This window comes from Pygocentrus nattereri, chromosome 22, assembly GCF_015220715.1.
Source record: "Pygocentrus nattereri isolate fPygNat1 chromosome 22, fPygNat1.pri, whole genome shotgun sequence".
NCBI classification, from domain to species: Eukaryota; Metazoa; Chordata; class Actinopteri; order Characiformes; family Serrasalmidae; genus Pygocentrus; species Pygocentrus nattereri.
Window position 1 is genome coordinate 1,355,448 of NC_051232.1, and position 20,753 is coordinate 1,376,200.

Below are 20,753 nucleotides of genomic sequence, written 5' to 3' on the forward strand. Positions count from 1 at the left end.
TCACCAACATGTCCATTGAAGTCTACACCAATCACCAATCTCTCCTCTCTAGGGACACCATCTACCACTTCATCCACCTTACTCCAAAATTCCTCTTTCTCCTCTAACTGACAACCAACCTGTGGTGCATATGAACTGACCAGATTCAAAATTACACCATCAACCTCCAACTTCAGGCTCATGATCCTCTCTGACACTCTCTTTACATCCAGAACACTTTTCACAAGCTGTTCCTTTAGGATTATCCCTAGTCCATTTCTCTTCCTCTCTACACCATGATAGAACAGTTTGAATCCACCTCCAATGTTCCTGGCCTTGCTTCCTTTCCATCTGGTCTCCTGGACACACAGAATATCTACCTTCCTTCTCTCCTTCATGTCTGCAAGCTCTCTGCCTTTACCAGTCCATTGTCCCTATGTTCAGAGTCCCTACTCTAACCTCCACACTCCTGCCTTTCCTTCTCTCTCACTGCCTTCTAATCCACCTTCCTCCTCTCCTCTTTGATGGTCTTTGACCTACAGTAGTCCAATTTCCACAGACACCCTGCTGGTCAACAGCACCAGAGGTGGTCGTTGTTAACCCGGGCCTCGACCGATCCGGTATGGCAATCATATTTGTGATCCACATGATAGTTTTGGCACAAGTTTTATGCCGGATGCCCTTCCTGACGCAACCCTCACCATTTATCCGGGCTTGGGACCGGCACCAGAAGTACACAAAGTACACCCCAAATGGCTAGTTTAATCTTGAAAATCATTCAAGTCATATAAACACGAAATTGTTAAAGTTATTGCTGAACTACAAAAATATGTTTGGCATTACATGGAATAATGATAGACTTTACAGTGTGAATTTTATCACAATGCCCTCATTTTCTGAGACAATTGTGGCAGCAGCTGTGGTCTTTATGTGTGCTTCTTTATGAGGGCTGTGTTATTCAGTGCTCCACATAATCTATTTTGCCAGAACCGAATGAGAGATTATCTGTTGTGTGAACTTCTCCATCAATATAAATTACAGGGAATTTTTAAATCAACACAACGTCACAAACACAGAAAAGAAACACATTCTGCTTAAAGGAATTCACACCACAGCTTTATTATTTAAAACTCCTTGAATTAACTGTAAAGCTGTAGCTTATAGTGACATCTACACATTTTCACCTCATATTTGAACTAAAACAATTGTATCTTGAAACAATTTAGATTAAATTAAATAGAAGAGTATGATGTGAGGGGCAGTTAATTCCAGTCCTGGATGGTTTTAGTCTAGCACTCTTTGAGAACTTCTTGACATAACAGAATTCAGCTAAGCAATAGAAGACTTTCCAAACTCTGATAAGTGGAGCTAAGCCCCCCTGGTTTAAAAAGATTTTGATAAAATGAAACAACTGCATGCCCTGATACTTCTGTGCTGTCTCAGTAGATATTTAATTTGTCTAGAAATCAGCCATGAGAAAACAGGCATGATAAAAAGTTCTGTGAAATGCACTGCAGTTAAGGTGATTTACTATTTATCATATGGATGTGAAATTTTACATCTTTTCATGTGATTTTAAACTGTAATTTTCTTTTGCAATGAGAACAATTAGTATTTTCTGCCTTTCTCCCGAAACGATAAATTATATGTACTTAGGAAAAAGATCTCAACCAAGGCTTGGTGTTGTGGTGGGAACAAGGGTATCTTCACAAAAGCTCATGTAGAATGTCACATATTGTAGTATTGACAATAAAGCTGACTTGACTTGATCTGTCCCTTTTTTTCCTTCTTTTCTACAGATGGTCTGGTTGTATGGTTGCACATAAAACTGTTCTTCTCTGGCTTCTGCTCTGAAATCAAACCCAAAGAGAACTGGATCTGACCTATAATCAATCAGGAGAGTCTGGAATGAAGCTGCTGTTTGGTCTACTGAAGGATTTACACTGCACACTGGACAAACTACAGTGAGTTACTGACTCTCTATAGACACAAACTGACTTCATACATATTATGCACTATTATTGTAGTGACAATGTGACATACAACACACCTGTTCTGGTTTACTTTTAAAGTGAAATAGTACTTCACAGCAAAACACTATACTGTTCTAGTTTTAGCTTAAATTTTACAAAAACGTGCGTCTGCGATGTTTTAGTAAAACGTTTTCCTGTAAAGTTATGTAACTTTTTGATAAATATATGAAGAAAATAAATTACAATTTTGGCATGCATTTACCAATATCTAGTTAGTGACAGCCCAGGTTTTGTTAGCAAGAATAGCTACTCCTGTAGTATATTTTAAAAGCACACGTTGGATATCAGACATGTCATGCCTTAACAAATGTATCTGGCATAGAACCTGCAGTTTTACAGACTGTAGTCCATCTTTTTCTCTGCATATCTTGTTTCTCTGCATACCTTGCATACCTGCATACCCCTTTTACCCTGTTCTTCAGCAGTCAGGACCCCCATGGACCCTCACAGAGCAGGAACTATTTTTGTGGTGGGTCATTATCAGCACTGCAGTGACACTGATGTGGTGGTAGTGTGTAAGTTTGCGTTGTGCTGGTACGAGTGGATTAGACATGGCAGTGCCACTGGGGTTTTTAAACACTGTGTCCACTCACAACTCTATTAGACACTCCTACCGTGTCAGTCAACCTTGTAGATGTAAAGTCAGAGACGATAGCTCATCTTCTGCTGCTCAGTTTGTGTTGGTCATCCTCTAGTCCTTCATCAGTGGTCACAGGACGCTGCCCACAGGACACTGTTGGCTGGATATTTTTAGTTGGGGGATTCTCAGTCCAGTAGTGACACTGAGGTGTTTACATTAGTTTAATCTTGACTGTGAGCTCTGAAGGAAGTTTTATATCATAATGATCTGTTTTAGCCTTTATTGTATCTTGTTTTATCAGGATAATAAGGTCTGAAGGGTGTTTTATACTGACTCCCTTTGGCTCTGATGTCTCTTTGTTTGCAATCTCCTAGAACCCCATGGGGATTGCATGACTCCTGCCTCACTATTGCACTATTGCACTATTGCACTTCTTCCAGAAGTGCATTTGTGAGGTCAGACCTGGCTCGCAGTCTCTGCTCTAAATCATATCAAAGGTGTTCTGTTCGGTTTAGGTTAAGAATGCAGTCCAGTCAAGTTCTTTCACACCAAACTGGCTCATCCATGTCTTTATGGACCTTGCTTTGTACACTGGTGCACAAAGTGTTGGTGTTGGAACAGGAAGGGGCCATCCTTAAACTGTTCCCACAAAGTTGGGAGCATGAAATTTTCCAAATCTCTTTGTCTGTTCTTGAGCTGATCTGAAGGTCACATGAAGTTTGGAGGTCTGTAATGATTGACTCTGCAGAAAGTTGGTGACCTCCGTGCACTATGCCCCTCAGCATCCGCTGACCCCGCTCTGTCATTTTACGTGGCTGACCACTTCGTGGCTGAGTTTCTGTTATTCCCAGTCACTTCTACTTTGTTATAATACCACTGACAGTTGACTGTGGAATATTTAGTAGTGAGGAAATTTCATGACTGGACTCGTTGCACAGGTGGCGTCCGATCACAGTACCACGCTGGAATTCACTGAGCTCCTGAGACTGACCCATTCTTTCACTTATGTCTGTAGAAGCAGTCTGCAGGCCGAGGGGCTCGGCTTTATACACCTGTGGCCATGGAAGTGATTGGAACACCTGAATTCATGATCTAGATGGTTGACTGAATACTTTTGACAATTTATTCTTGGTTCTCTGTGAGGCATTGCTTCCTCCGTCCTTGTACACCATCTCCCCTGATACACACTCACTGAACTACCTACACACATTCACCACCACATTTACTGAACTGCTCAGTGAGTCTGTCTGAGACAGAATAACCTCTACACATGGAGAGAAAGAGAGAGTGGGCTGTCAAAATGCATTTGTTTATCAATTTGAGTGTAAATATGCGAGAAACCTCATTTTTAAACTTTTAAAAATAACTTTTGATAATAAAATTAAACTTTTCTCTTAAATGTGGGTTCAGAGGATGTACTAAACAACAGACACACAGACTTGTTTATATATGAGATACATTTCAGTTTTATTGTTACAGAAATGGTGGCACAGTGGGTAGTGACCATCTGTGCCACCTCAAAGTCTTATTCCCCAGCCAGGTGACCAGGGTCCTTTCTGTGTTGAGTTTGCATGTTCTCCCCGTGTCTGCGTGGGTTTCTTCCAGTACCCTCCCACAGTCCAAAGACGTGCAGTTACGCCAATTGGACATGCTATATTGCTATTAGGTGTGAGTGTGTGATTGTGTATGTCTGTCTGCCCTGCGATGGACTGGCCACTTGTCCAGAGTGTATCCTGCCTTCTGCCTGATGACCACTGGGATAGGCTCCAGCCTCCAGACTGTAACCCTGAGTTAGAAGTGGCTTAGAATGTGTGTGTATGTGTGTCTTACAGAAACACACACATAAAGAAACACCAGCTTTGTTAGTTTTTACTGTATTGACATTTATTTTCATTCATTCTAGTGGGATTTAGATGCTTAATTACACTCACTGCTGAGATAAGTGGTTTTCAACACTGTGTTTAAAAAGCTAAAACTTTTTCATGGTGCTGCATATTCAAGAATATGTTTCTGTATGAATTCCAAATGCAGTAAAATTAACACAATTCAGGTATTTTGAGCCCTGCGTCTGTGTTGGGGTCATTACTCTGAAACAGTACTGATTGACTTATTAATGTTAAATTACTGAATTACTCTACGTTTACTTATTGACTCCCTGTAGATGGCAATTTTTATTCTTCTAAGTACTTAGTTCTGCGTTACTGAGGTACATTGTTGTGTAATAACTGGTTAAACCTGACATATGCCCACCTATCTGCACAGACCCCCATCCTAATCAGGAGAATGAGCACGAGTTCTTTCCTCTATGCTCTTCAATGAAGCTCCACAAAGTTGACAGCAGAGCTGGACAAAACCAGCCCAGAGAGCTTCCCAGAGGAACCTCGAGGACAGAACCGCTTTTTTCTGTATTTAGCTGAGACTGTTTCTGAGAGACAGAGATTTTGCTGGGGAAACTGCAGGACATTAGACACCATGTAATAGATGCATTTATGAAGTATATAATCTGATATAAAAACATAAGTAAACAGGGTATGTATGGAGTGCTGAGTGTACAAAGTGTACCATCACCACTTCACCTCCATAGCATATATAAACCTTTTAAACGATTGCCAACAATATTCAGCAATTAACTTTAATGTACATATTTTTTCACACAACCAAAATGGTGTTAAATATTATTTTGTCAATGATTTATTTGCTTTCATAAACTTTCTTGAAATGTCTTACTCTTCCCATGTGTTTTGTATTAATCTTGTTTGCATTTTGTATGGCTCTATTGGGTGACATGTGGGGGCTGTGAAGAGTTCATCCCTTTGTCATGTAACGACCTCTGATGGTTAATCAGTTGTAAAATAGGCTCCCCAATCTACCAAGGCCATTGTTATGGAGATATCTCTGAGATATTCTGGTTCCTAGATGGGGGAGACTGTAGATTCCTGGTTGAGCCACAACACTCTTATTTTAATAACAAAGGTAGAGGCAGTTGCCCATCAAGTAGGGGTTTCGGGTGATTTAGACAAAGGGACGGACAACAGGAAGGTTTGGTTTTACATGGTTGACTATTTAAGTCTAAGTTATGTAAGAGACCTGTGCATAATAAAGAATACTTCCCTATAGGTCAAGTCTCTGCTTCGGTCTTCACGAACTGCCAGCAGAAATTAACAGAGGCAAGAAAAACCTCAACATTTCTGATGTCAGGTGAGTCGATTTGATCCTACTTTCATGTCTCGACAAGATCAGTTATTAAAGTTATATGTATGTTATGCATGCATTTTAGTGCTGCTTAGTTTAGTCTCAAAACATAGGTTTTGAGAGGGTTCAGGGTTGATCACTTAGTAAATTATGATATTTTATTCACGTTAAACACAACAAATATCTTTTTAAAGCAGTGGTCAAAACAGAAATACTGTCTTCCTTCAGTTAATTTACACCTATAGCCCACAGTAACAGTCTTTTTTATTTAAGTGTATGAAGTACACAAAGTCTGTGCTCATCACTGGTCCTTACTGAGTACTATGCCATGTGTTTTCTATTAGGCCTTGAGTAAAACCCTGTAGCCATTCATTTAAAGAACTGTCCATGGCATTTTTTAAAATTAGTAGCTGACATGAAATTTAGCTACACTGACCGAAGCTACACTCTGCATCAGTACCGGTTAATGCTTCTCCATGATCCTTCATATTTAATACAGAAAACAAAGATATTCTGAGAAAGAACACAATGTGTATCTCCCTTTACACAATCATTTGAAAGTGGATTAAGACCAATTAAGACAATTAAGCTTTGAGAACTTTGCAAAAAAAAACATGGCAAAATTTCTCTCTGAGCTCTTGAATGACCATGAATGAAGCAAAGGATCCAGATACATTCTGTCAAAAATACATTTCTAAAAACCAGTCCTGCAATTTCCAATGTCAGTGTTGCAACAAAGCTGCAGTAGTCTGTGTTTATTTAAAGAGTTTGAGGGTATTAGTTTATTGGCTTTTCCACATCGGATGGAGTTTTTTTTCTTTACATTTTCTGCCTTTATTGATTTGGATTAGACAAATTTTATTTTATTGCAAGTTCAGTTCAAATTTTCCTTTATTCTTTCAGAATTGCTTGATGTTGGTTTCAAGTCTTCTTCAGCTTTTTCCTACTTGGCTTAAATGTGCTTCAGTAAACACATTAGGACATTCCACCAACAGGAAAGTAAAGCTGCTGAAACGGTTCATCATATAAGAATATGGCATCCAGAAGACATTCTGGGACTCAGCAAACATCATCTGGTATCCTCCACATGAACACATCTCACAGACAAATGCAGAAACACAGCAAGGAGAGAAATCACTACTGCTTGGAATGTGGACAGAGTTTTACTACACAGAGTGCTCTCAAAACACACCAGCGCATCCACACAGGAGAGAAACCCTATCACTGCTCAGAGTGTGGGAAGACTTTTACTTTACAGGGTCATCTCCAAAACCACCAGCGCATTCACACAGGAGAGAAACCATTTCAGTGCTCAGAGTGTGGGAAGAGTTTTACAGAACAGGGTACTCTTAAAAGGCACCAGCGCATTCACACAAGAGTAAAACCATATTATTGCTTAGAGTGTGGGAAGACATTTACTCAACAGAGTAATCTCCAAAAGCACCAGCGCATCCACACAGGAGAGAAGCCGTATCACTGCTCAGAGTGTGGGAAGAGCTTTGCTGAACAGAGTAATCTAAAAAAACACCAGCGCATTCACACAGGAGAGAAACCGTATCACTGCTCAAAGTGCGGGAAGAGTTTTACTGTACTATATGCTCTCAAAATCCACCAGCGCATTCACACTGGAGTGAAGCCGTAGTCATCTCCAAGATCACCAGTGCATTCACAAAGGAGAGAAGCCGTATCACTGCTCAGAGTGTGGGAAGAATTTCAGTTTTCATTTAATGCGGCGGAACTGGAGACGACTAAAAATCGGGTAAATATTAAAAATAAAAAAAATAAAAAGTCAATCTTCTAAAACTTTCCAATGAAAGGTGGATTTGAAATTGGTCTGTAATTACTCAATAAAGCTGCTTCTAGATTTTTCTTTTTTAAGAGAGACTTCACAAGTGCAGTTTTTAATTTGTTAGGAAAATCTCCTAGTATTTAGTCTTTGATGTATGTCTTCTGATATTGAGTGAAACACATTCTTTAAAAATTGAGTTGTCAAGACAAGTGGAGGATTTGAGATGATTCACTGTATCAAATTTGTTTATTGATAGAACTATACTGAGTCATTTTATCCATTACATTTTTACATGGTGATCTTGAGTACATGAGTTCTTTGGCAGATATAGATGTATTAAAAGCTTGTCCGATACTCTGGATTTTAGTCTTAAAAAGGTAACAAATTCATTGCATTTTCAAGGCGATACAAATTTTGGGTCCCTATATGTAGTTGACTTAGTTTGTGAACCATGGTGAAGAGGTTTCTACTGTTGTTAATATTATTGTGTTGTAATTGTGCAGTCTATCTTGGAAGATTTGAAGCTTGATTTTACACCATCTGTGTTCAGCCTACATTCTCTCTTATGGAGTTGTACTGTATTGCTAAACTCCGCCCTTCACTCACTGACTCTGCGGCTGAAACTCTTGTTCATGCCTTTGTTACGTGTCGACTGGACTACTGCAATGCTCTGCTGGCCGGAATGCCTGCCAGTAGAATAAAGAAGCTCCAGCATGTGCAGAATTCTGCTGCCAGGGTCCTGACACGGTCTGAATTTTCGGAGCACATCACCCCAAAACTGATATGCCTTCACTGGCTACCCATCCAATACCGCATTCAGTACAAGACATTACTTTTGGTCTTCCGTTCACTACAGAACTTGGCCCCCCCTTACTTGTCCTCTTTAGTTTCGCGATACTGTCCTGCTCGCTCTCTCCGTTCCGCTGATGCTCACCTGTTGGTTGTTCCTCCAGTTCGACTACAAGGGTTCAGTGAATGAGCCTTCAGCGTTGTTGGCCCAAAGTTATGGAACTCGCTCCCCATTTCCCTGCGTTCCTACACATCACTCAAGACTTTTAAATCTGAACTGTCTGTTTCGGACTGCTTTTAATAACTCTTAATTGTTTTATATTATTTTCTGCTTTATCTGACCCTTTTTCCCATTTTATTTGTACAGTGTCCTTGGGTGTTTGAAAGGCGCTTTAAATAAAATTTATTATTATTATTATTATTACTGCAGCGTTATTCCTTCAAGATCAATGACATAGATTTAGCTTTAACTGGTGTGTTCTCGGGGCGGTGTGGTGGGGTTCGGGTCGCAGGGGCAGCATCCTAAGCAATAAGGCCCAGACTTCCCTTTCCCCAGCCAATTCCACTAGCTCTCCAAGGGGGTTTCCGAGGCGCTCCGAGGGAGAGTCCAGACACCCTGCGGAAGAAACTCATTTCGGCCGCTTGTATTCACGATCTTATTCTTTCGGTCATTACCCAAAGCTCATGACCTTAGGTGAGGGTGGGAACGTAGATCGACCAGTAAATCGAGAGCCTTGCCTTATGGCTCAGCTCTTTCTTTACCACAACAGACCGGTAAAGAGGCCGCATCACTGCTGACCCAGCACCAATCCGCCTGTCAATTTTAGCACTAATATATTCCTACATTCACAACTTTTTACAACAGATACTTTCAGGGACTTTTTTATCAAATGATTTGAAGGACATTCATGTTTTGTCTTTATTTAGCAAATATCCAGCTGTATATAGCAGAAATATAAAAATCCTTACGTTACCAACAAACCTGCTTACATCTACAGGATATGAGGTTTCATTGAAATAATTTTCTAAAATAAACAAGTGTAACAAATGTGGAAGAAAAAATACCATTTCCTTTATAAAAATGAGGCCATCATTTCCCTAAAACACTACATATAGTATCAGAGCAGTGCAATTTAATCTAAAATCAATAATCTTAATAAAAAAATAACTATCTTCGGTGTTTAATGACAATATTTACAAGATTGGAGAATACAATTTTAAATTCTAGGATACAAAACATTAATGTACAGAGCCATGTCAGATAACCACCACTTACAAACAGAGAGAGGTATTTTTTAAAAACCATGATGATCTTCCAAAAATGAATTTTAACAGGATTTAGAGTTGATTAAAGTGGAAGATGGCTTAAATGACAGATTTGCAGGTGCCTACTTGCTCTTTTAGAAGAGAAGTTATAAAAGAAAAGATGATGATGTGCCCATCCACATCTGCAAGTCAACAGCTTTGCAGTTTATATTGTGAAGAGATAAACATTTTGCCAGATGCTCCAAAAGTCAAAAGAAAGTGGTGGAGATTTATTACTGTAGTTATTCCAGTGAATATAGGCTCTGTACTACTTACTACTTACTGTACTAGTTACTGCTGTTTTCAATATAACGCAAAATCTATTAGACAAAAAAATGTACTGATATTAAGGTAAAAATTTTCAAAATCATTCAAGTCATATAAACATGAAATTGTTAAAGTTATTGCTGAACTACAAAAAATATGTTTGGCATTACACAGAAGAATGATAGTGTTTACAATGTGAATTTTATCACAATGCCCTCATTTTCTGAGACAAACGTGTGCTTCTTTATGAAGGCAGTGTTATTCAGTGTTCCATGTAATCCATTTTGCCAGAACCAAATGAGAACTTCTCTGAGAACCGTTGTGTGAACTTCTCCATCAATATAAAATACAGGGAATTCTTAAATCAATGCAAAGTCACAGAAACACAGAAAAGAAACACATTCTGCTTAAAGGAATTCACACCACAGCTTTATTATTTAAAACTCCTTGAAGTAACTGTATAGCTGTAGCTTATATTGATATCTACACATTTTCACCTCATATTTAAACTAAATGAATTGTATCTTGAAACATTTTAGATGAAATTTAATAGAAGAGTATGATGTGAGGGGTGTTCACTTCCAGTCCTGGATGGTTTTTTTCTAGCACTGTTTGATAACTTACTTGATACAACAGAATTCAGCTCAGCAATAGATGACTGATAGACTCCCACCAAGAATGGAGCTACACCCACCTGGTTTAAAGACATTTTTGTAAAATTAAATAACTGCATACCCTGATGTTTATGTGCTGTCTCAGTTCTAACCTTTAATATGTGTGGAAATCAGCCATGAGAAATCTATGAATTGCACTGCAGTTAAGGTGATTTATTATTTATCATATGTATGTGAAATTTCACATCTTTTCATGTGATTTTAAACTAATTTTTTTACAGGGTGAACAGTTAGTATTTTCTGCTGGAGTGTAGCTGCTGTCTGATCTACTGGAGGATTCACATACTGGAGAAACGACAGTGAGTTTATGACTTTCTATAGACACAAACTGACTGTTTATACATATTATGCACTATTCTGGCTAATGTTTTACCATAAATTTCTTTGTCTAATGATGAATTGTTGTTTTTCTGAGGATGACATTCTTTAGGAGCTCAGTATGATTGGAAGGATTTTATGTGATTCAATGTGAAAACAGCGATGAGACTTCTCAGTCAGCAATAACTTGTTCTCAGCAGACTTAATAACAGCTGTGTTTTGGCCACAGATATACAGGAAAAGTTTTGAAAAAAAAATCTGATTATGATTTATTACTTACCCAAGATGCAGTCAGTCATATGCATCTGACATGTTCTTCATTAGCTTGCAGCAGCAGTTAGGCTAGTCTTGCTAACAAACGCTGGACTGTCACCAAACACATTACCTTTTTATATATATATATATATATATATATATATATATATATATATATATATATATATATATATATATATATATATATATTTGTGATATTAATTACCATATTCTCTGCACAAATTAGCCCCAACTGTATATACTGTATGCTTGAATCAGAGTTCATGAAGAAATGCACCAGCTGGATGCTGGACCATCAGTGAGAAAAAATGAACAAAGCTGGCCTCAAATTAACTTCTCATCCTTAGAAATGAATTAGTGGATTTGGCCGTGGATTTTAGACTATCCCTTCCTTGAGAGGACAGAGGATCTCTTCGTTTATTAAGTTCCAAGTGACAAGATGGCCCTCATCTTATACCCAAAGCTGAGCATCCTTATCACCCCTTCCTTGGCGATTTCTTCGCCCCTCCTTTTTTAATGTCCCTGGACCCAAGTTCTGATTCCCAATATGTCTAATTTTCCTGAGATGTTTGGTAACCATTATTTCTCACCCAACTTTTTTGAATTAATTTTCTCTGCCTTGTTTTATCAGGCCCTCCTGTCCTCCCTGTGTCTGTTGTTTGTAACACTTTCTTATTAATTTGGCTCAAAGACCGGTTCTTACCAACCCTAATCAGCTAGTCTTCCTATTCCCAGTTAGCATCTTCTGTACAAACAGTGTTTTCTCACTCTTTCTGACCTTCAAGGTGTTTTCCTACTACAAAAGCTCCTTTCATACAATACCCTGCTCTGTGTCTGGAGTGGAGTTCACTTCATTCCATAAATGGAAATGTTAGGCCTGCTCTTCTGGTAAATCCATCTGTCTGCCTCAGTTAAATGCTTATAGGCCTGTCTGTCTCAGTTTTAGTGCTTGTAACTCTGTTTTTAATCATTTCCAAGCTAATGATTGTTACAAAACATTTATTAATTAGGGTTCAAGAACATTTTCCCTGACAGTTCTCTGTGAGGCATTGCTTCTGTCTCTAGAGCTGCTAAGCGTTCATTATTCTTGTTCTGACATTTTGCCCTGTTTTTGACTTTTTCGGATTGTTTCCCTGGATGTTTGTGTTTCTGTGTTTTTTTGCACTTTTTGGATCTGACCTATGCCAGTTTACTGACTTTGATTTTGAATTGTGTTTTCACCAGTAAAGCCTCTCATTCTACTTTTACCGATGCATGTCTGTCATTTTGTGATGTTACATATGCCGTAATGATATGTTTATCTTTATTTTAGTTTCATTTTATCTAAACTGTGAGGTCAGAAGGGTGTTTTATACCATAATGATATGTTTGAGTCTTTATCTTACTTTTGAATTTATAGAATTCATAAATGTATCTGTTTGTTCTTCAGGGTGGATCATGGAAGGAAGAACACGATGAAACCAGCACTGAAGAAATATAACACACACACACACACAAATCACACACACTCTTTTATGCTAATCTGTGTGTGTGTGTGTAAAATGCTGTTAATCTCACTCTGGATCCAAATACAGTGAACAGATGTCTCTCTCTGTCTGAGAGGAACATAAAGGTGGAGTTTGTAAGAGACATTCAGTCGTATCCAGATCATCCAGACAGATTTGGGCACTGGTATCAGGTTCTGAGTGTGGAGAGTCTGACTGGGGACGGTTACTGGGAGGTTCAGTTGAGTGGAGAAGGAGCTGGTATATCAGTGTCATACGGAGGAATCAGGAGGAAAGGACGGAGTGGTGACTCCTGGTTTGGAAACGGTCATCATTCTTGGAGTCTGTACTGCTTTAATAACAGTTACTCTTTCTATCACAGTAAACAGAGAACAGACCTACCAGCCACCCCCTCTCCCTCTAACACAGTAGGTGTGTATCTGGACAGGGGGTCTGGCATTCTGTCCTTCTACATCATCTCGCCTGATACACACACACTGACCCACCTTCATACATTCACCACCACATTCACTGAACCGCTGTACACTGGATTCTATACTCCTAAGTGACTTTGTGTGAGACAGAATAACCTCTATACATACATAGAGAGAGAGAGAAGGCTGTTAAAATGCATTTGTTTATTTCTTTGATCTCAGACTGTAAATACGAGAGAAATCAAACTTTAAACTTTAAAACGTTAAATTATAGAAAACAAATGAAAGAGTAAACTTTTCTCTAAAATGTGGGTTCAGAAGATGCACTGAACAGAACAGACACACAGACGTGTTTATATATGAGATACATTTCAGTTTTACTGTTACAGAAACACACATTCACTAAGCTGGTTAGTTTTTACTGTATTGATGTTTATTCTTCTGGCATGTAGATGCATAATCACACTCACTGCTGAGATAAATGGTTTTTAACACTGTGTTTAAGAGACTAAAACTTTTTTCCTGGTGCTGCATATTCCAGAATATGTTTCTGTATAATTTCCAATTGCAGTAAAATGAATAACATTCAGGTATTTTGGTGCAGTAGCCCTGCGTCTGTGTTATTACTGTACAACTGTACTGACTGTCTCATTACTCATTAATGTTAAATTACTGAATTACTGTACTTCTTTACTACTTATTTACTCCCTGTAGATGGTAATTTGTTACTCTACTTGGTTCTTGGTTCCTGACATATCAGCACAGACCCCCACCCTAATCAGGAGGACGAGCACGAGTTCTTTCCTCTACGCTCTTCAATGAAGCTCCACAAAGTTGACAGCAGAGCTGGAGAAAACCAGCCCAGAGAGCTTTACAGAGGAACCCTGAGGACAGAACCGGTTATCTGTATTTAGCTGAGACTTTCTCAGAGATGAAGATTCTGCTGGGGAAGCATTTCCTCTATTGTCTATGACGATACAGGCCTGGTCATCTCTGCACTGTAAAAAAAAATCATAATACAGATATTTCGTAAGATATGAAACACCTTCAATAAAGTACAACACCAAATGTTCAGCAAAGAAACATTATTATTAGTTATTTTACAGATTTTTGTCTTCATTTGCGTCATTCTACAGAAACGTCCATTATTGTGTCTCTAGACTTTATAGATAAATTACACTTTAGACACATTAGGTTTAAAAAAAAATTTACATTTTAAAATAAAACAATCAGATATTTTAAAGATTACACCTTATTGAGTCATCAATTAAGCTTATATATATATATATATATATATATATATATATATATATATATATATATACACACACACACACACACAAACTGTGCCCATCCTTTATTAATATAAAAGCAATAGGCTATAAGACGTGTCACACCCATCGTACTCCTAAATGTGTTCAATGTAAAACCATAAACAGTTCTTTTTAGAAATTAAATTGTTAGTAAGCACATTCATTAATATGAACTAAACCGTATTGAGCGCTGGAAACTTTTATTGTGAAAAATATCCTCCCGGTTGTGGTCTGTTGTTGCTGTCTTCCCACAGCGTGTTGTGTTTGGGGGAAGCTCTGAAGCGGAGACTCAGTCTGAGGTTAAAGAGCTGTAAGTGCTGCTTTAAGCTGCTTTCAGTCCTTATATGTCAGCGTAACTGACTGATGAGTGTTTTTAAATGTCTGTTGGAGCCTCACTGATAGAGGTGCTGCTCGTCCTGCAGGGGTTTAGAGGAGGAGCTGGAGTAAAGTCGGTAGGTCGGTAAAGTTGGGCTGATGTTGGATATTCAGCGGATATTCGCGTCTCGCCCCTCCTGTCGCTCACAAACCGCCTCTTAAAGATTCTGAAAGAACATTTTCTAAATCTGGTAAAACAGACAACAAACTACAATCATTACATTTAGTTAGAGTTCTCGATCTTTCCATTTCGCCGAGGACTTTTGGGGAAAATAGCCGGAATCGCTGCATTAGGCACCGAAACCGGTAAGGGACCGTCGGTAAAGCGCAGGGTACTGCTTAAAAACGTAAAACATTCAAAGACACGAGGAGCCTGTTGTCGTTATTTCTACAGACTTTAAACCTACTGACATAGAAAGATTATGTGAAAATCAATAACGGACACTAACAAGTCTACATCTGACCTGATCTGACAAGCATACTACAACCTTTGGTAAAACATGCCTCGACTGAATTTTAATGAATTTTTAATAGAAATAAACTGATACTGTGACTCATCCATATAACTTGCAGATCTAAAATTACTTGTAGTGAACAGAGACACGCCTGACAAACACACTACAACATTTAATTTGGTAAAATATACCTCGACTAAAGCCTGTTGTCCCCGGCCAGGCGGCCTGGGTCCTCTCTGTGTGGAGTTTGCATGTTCTCCCCGTGTCTGCGTGGGTTTCCTCCGGGTTCTCCGGTTTCCTTCCACAGTCCAAAGACATGCAGTCAGGCCAATTGGACATGCTAAATTGCCCCTAGGTGTGAGTGTGTGAGTGACTGTCTGTGTCTGTCTGTCTGCCCTGCGATGGACTGGCGACCTGTCCAGGGTGTATCCTGCCTTCCGCCCGAAGACTGCTGGGATAGGCTCCAGCATCCCCCCGCGACCTTGACGGAGAAGCGGCTTAGAAAATGGATGGATGGATGGATAAAGCCTGTTGTCCTCATTTTATATCAGGTTTTGAAGTTATATGCATTGCTGTGCCAGTATTTCCGTAACTAACTGGTGCCCAAAACAAGGTAATAACATTGCTAATAAAAATGGCTACATTTAAAACATTTATCCAAAGACAGAATTTTCATCTCCGTGAGAGACTGACTTACAAAGAATGACTGGAGAAATAAAATATTTTTTTCTTGATTTGCTTTTATTAACTTTTCTTGAAAGGTCTTACTGTTCTCATGCCTTTTGTATTAATCTTGTTTTCATTTTGTATGTCTCTATTGGCTGACATGTGGGGGCTGTGAAGAGTAGTCTCTTTATCATGTAACGACCTCCAATGGTGAACCAGTTGTAAAATAGGCTATCTATAGCTCCCCAATCCAGCAATGCCATTGTTATGGAGATATCTCTGAGATCTCCTGGCTCCTAGATGGGCAAGACTGTAGATTCCTGGTTGAGCCACAACACTCCTGTTTTAAGCAGTTTTGCATTGAGATGTTCTTTTTGAACTATTTGATGGTTCTCTCACAAAGTGGTGAGCCACAACCCATCTTCACTTGCAACCACTGAGGCTTTGGTGGATGCTTATACCATGATACTCTCACCTATTACCAGTTCACCTGCTTATTGTGTAATTTTTCAGAAATGGTGTAACTTGAATATTCTTTTCACTCTCATTTTGTCTGTCAGCTTTTTTAGTGTGTTACCGGCAGTAGATTCAAATTTTGCTTTCAATTTTGCTATAAAACACAATCCAGTTAGTCAGGCAAAACATTAAACATCGTCTCTTTGTAATTCTGTTAGTTAAAGGTTCAAGAAAAATAAATTACAGATTGTTATTTTTATTGCATTTTTAAAAATGTGCTAACTTTTTGAGAAATTAGGTTTGTATATTAGGTGGAAAATAAAACTTGTGGTGTGTGCAAAAGTGACCTTCTCAGTCAATGGTGGTAGTAGCCAAAGAGTCAAATTTTTCTTTAATTAAGCCAAGCCACAGAACTTGATTTCAAGATGCCTCTGGATTATCGAAGAGCTGCATGAAAATTTAATGTTGAAAGTTATAATGAGATCGCAGTTAACATTATCATCTGATAATCTTTCTATGTCTGTGATGTTTGTGCAACAACACAGACACAGTAGGCCAGTATATCATGGTTCCCATGCCAGCCGGATGCTTGTGCAGGTCTATGGCAGTGTGGTAGGGGTTTTGCTTTGTTTAAATTAAGTCAACAAGCATTTTGTAGAGGTCTTCCTTAGTCTTTCATATCTTACCCTGACTTCAATAATTGTCCCTACCTTTCATTTCTTAATGACATGTCATACAGTGGATGTTTATAAGTCGGAAGTGTTCAGATATATTTTATATTCTTCCCTTCTCTTATCTGTAGTTGCAGATGAGCCCCTGGCTGTAAAGTGTAAACACCCCAAGAGATTTGCAGGACCACCATTTATTATGCTCTGAAATTGTCTATACATGACTTAGATTAAGGCCTATTAAGACAATTAAGCTTTGAGAACTTGGCAAAAACGAAAAAATACACACAGCAAAATTCTTATCTGAGCTCTTGAATGATCTTGAAAAGCAGAGAATCCAGATACATTCAGTCAAACATTTTAAAAATCCAGTTCAGTCCCACAATTTCCAATGTCGGTGTAGTGACAAAGCTTCAAAGGTCTATGTGTGTATTTAAAGAGTTTGAGGGTATTAGGTTATTGGGTTTTCCATGTCGGATGGAGGTTTTTTCTTTACACTTTCTGCCATTACTGATTTGGATTAGACTAATATTGTTATATTGCGAGTTGAGTTTATATATATTTTTTTCTTTCAGAATTGATTGATGTTGGTTTCAAGTCTTCTCCTGCTCTTTTCTACTCATCTTAAATGTGCTTTGGTAAACACATCAGGACATTCCACCAAGCGGAAAGTTGAGCTGCTGAAGCGGATGATCATATAAGAATATGGCATCCAGAAGACATTCTGGGACTCAGCAAATGACATCTGGTACCCTCCACAAGAACACATCTCACAGACAAATGCAGAAACACAGCAAGGAGAGAAATCACTACTGCTTGGAATGTGGACAGAGTTTTGCTGTACAGAGTGCTCTCAAAACACACCAGCGCATCCACACAGGAGAGAAACCTTATTACTGCTCAGAGTGTGGGAAGAGTTTTACTGTACAGAGTGCTCTCAAAACACACCAGCGCATCCACACAGGAGAGAAGCCGTATTACTGCTCAGAGTGTGGGAAGAGTTTTACTCAACAGGGTAATCTCCAAAGCCACCAGCGCATCCACACAGGAGAGAAACCGTATCACTGCTCAGAGTGTGGACAGAGTTTTACTCAGCAGATTAATCTCCAAAACCACCAGCGCATCCACACAGGAGTAAAACCATATTATTGCTCAGAGTGTGGGAAGACTTTTACTCAACAGAGTAATCTCCAAAAGCACCAGCGCACTCACACAGGAGAGAAACCGTATCACTGCTCAGAGTGTGAACAGAGTTTTACTGTACAGAGTGCTCTCAAAATTCACCAGCGCATCCACACAGGAGAGAAACCGTATCATTGCTCAGAGTGTGGGAAGAGTTTTAATGAGAAGAGGACTCTCCAGTATCACCAGCGCATCCACACAGGAGAGAAGCCGTATCACTGTTCAGAGTGTGGACAGAGTTTTAATGAGAAGAGGACTCTCCAAGGTCACCAGCACATCCACACCGGAGAGAAGCCGTATCACTGCTCAGAGTGTGGGAAGAGTTTCAGGCATTTAAAGACTGTAAAGAGACACAAGTGCACTAAGACCGGTGATGGAAATCAGCAGTAATGAGTAACCTTAACACATTCCAGGTGTAGAAGTCTACAGGATACTGTGATTCTAGATTTCACCCTGTTTTTTTTTTTTAGGAAACCACCACTTTTGTTTTACACTGTTTTTAAAACAAGTATAAAATGGAATGTAATTTTCTGTATGGGGTTAGTGACAGCCCAGGTTTTGTTAGCAAGAATAGTAAATTTAAGACGCACACGTTGGATATCAGACATGTCATGCCTTAACAACTGTATCTGGCATTAAGTGATGCATCATTTTAAACTATTTCTTTAATGTCATGCTATGTTTATCTCAAAATGAGATGCTAATGCTACCTGCAGTTCTACAGACTGTAGTCCATCTGTTTCTCTGTATACTTTGCTAGCCCCCTTTTACCCTGTTCTTCAGAAGTCAGGACCCCCATGGTATGGGAGGCAAATCCATCCAAAAAGCAAATGAAAATTAAAACAGTAAATTGTAAATGCAAACCTCTTTATGCCATTTCTTTTTCCAAACATCTGAGAAAATATCCTGCCAAAATTGAAAATGAAATGAAATGCCTTCATTTGCAATCTTATTTTTCACATGAGTATGAGCCATTTGTGACAAAAATAAAAATAAATTGAAAATATTTGTCATTTCATTTTAGTGATTATTCTGTTTTTTCATGGCCAAATCTAAAATCAAAACACTAAAACACAAAAGAAAACACAAACTTCACTTTGGCTTTGGCTTTTCTTCATGAAACACAGAAAACGTGTCAAAACTAAAATCAAAATGCAAAGTTCACTTTCTTATTTGACCGTCTGTGATTCCGTTTTCGTCACTGACGCGCTTTAACTGTCAAATTGAAAAGGAAAATTAAAATGAACATTAGCGCCACCTGCAGGATCCACTTTTCACTTTCCAGTTTTTGTGTTTCTTTTTTGGCAGTATGGTGGTGTGGTGGGTAGTGCTGTCGCCTCACAGTAAAGAGGGTCTGGGTTTGATTCCCTGGCTGAGCAACTGGGGTCCTCTTTCTGTGGAGCTTGCATGTTCTCTCCGGGTTCTCTGGTTTTCTCCCACAGTCCAGAGACATGCAGTCAGGCAAATTGGACATGTTACATTGCCCCTAGGTGTGATTGTGTGTGTGTGTCTGTTTGTCTGCCCTGCAGTGGACTGGCGACCTGTCCAGGGTGTATCCTGCTTTTCACCCGTTGACCGCTGGGATATTAGCACTAGGCGGGGCTACGGGGTACATTTTAGGACAGCCCCTGCCATCTGAGGAAAAACATGTCATGTCTCAGATCTGGTGAACAAATGGCCCCACAGAAAAGGTATCAGACCAAACGGCCTCAGAAAAAACTGTGAAAATGTTACAGTGGCATTTATATTGAGATACACCATAGTTTTCTAAGTCATACAAACCACTACATCCATAAATCTTCTCTGAGGTCTACCTCTTCTCCTTCTACCTAGCAGCTCCATCTCCAACATTCTTTGCCCAATATATCCACTATTCCTCCTCAACACATGTCCAAACCATGTCAACCTGGCCTCTCTGGCTTTATCTCCAAACTGCTCCACCTTCACTGTCCCTCTGATCTGCTCATTTCTAATCTTGTCCATCCTTGTCACTCCCAACGAAAATCTCAGCATCTTCATTTCCGCCACCTCCAGCTCAGCCTCCTGTCTTTTAGACAGAGCCACAGTCTCCAAACCGTACATCATAGCAGGACGCACTACCTTCTTGTAAACATTCCCTTTCACTCTTGTTGCTATCCTTCTGTCACAGCCCTGACACCCGTCTCCACCCACTCCATCCTGCCTGCACCCTCTTACTCACCTCATCTGTCAACCTTTCCATCACCATTGCAAACAAGAAGGGACTCAAAGCTGATCCCTGATGTAGATGTAACCCCACCTTCACCTTGAAACCATTTGTCACTCCAACTGCACACCTCACCACTGTCTCACTATCCTCATACATGTCCTGCACCACCCTAACATATTTTTCAGCTACACCTGACTTCCTCATACAGTACCACCGTTCCTCTCTTGACACCCTATCATATGCCTTCTCTAGATAGACACAATGCAGCTCCTTCTGACCTTCTCTGTACTTCTCTACCAAAACTCTCAACGCAAAAATTGCATCTGTGGT

General features: G+C 39.3%; 1 pseudogene; it reads left to right on the forward strand.

Moving 5' to 3' along the window:
• Positions 1-20,753, forward strand: part of LOC108443992 — a 52,721-nt pseudogene that overhangs the window by 17,946 nt on the left and 14,022 nt on the right.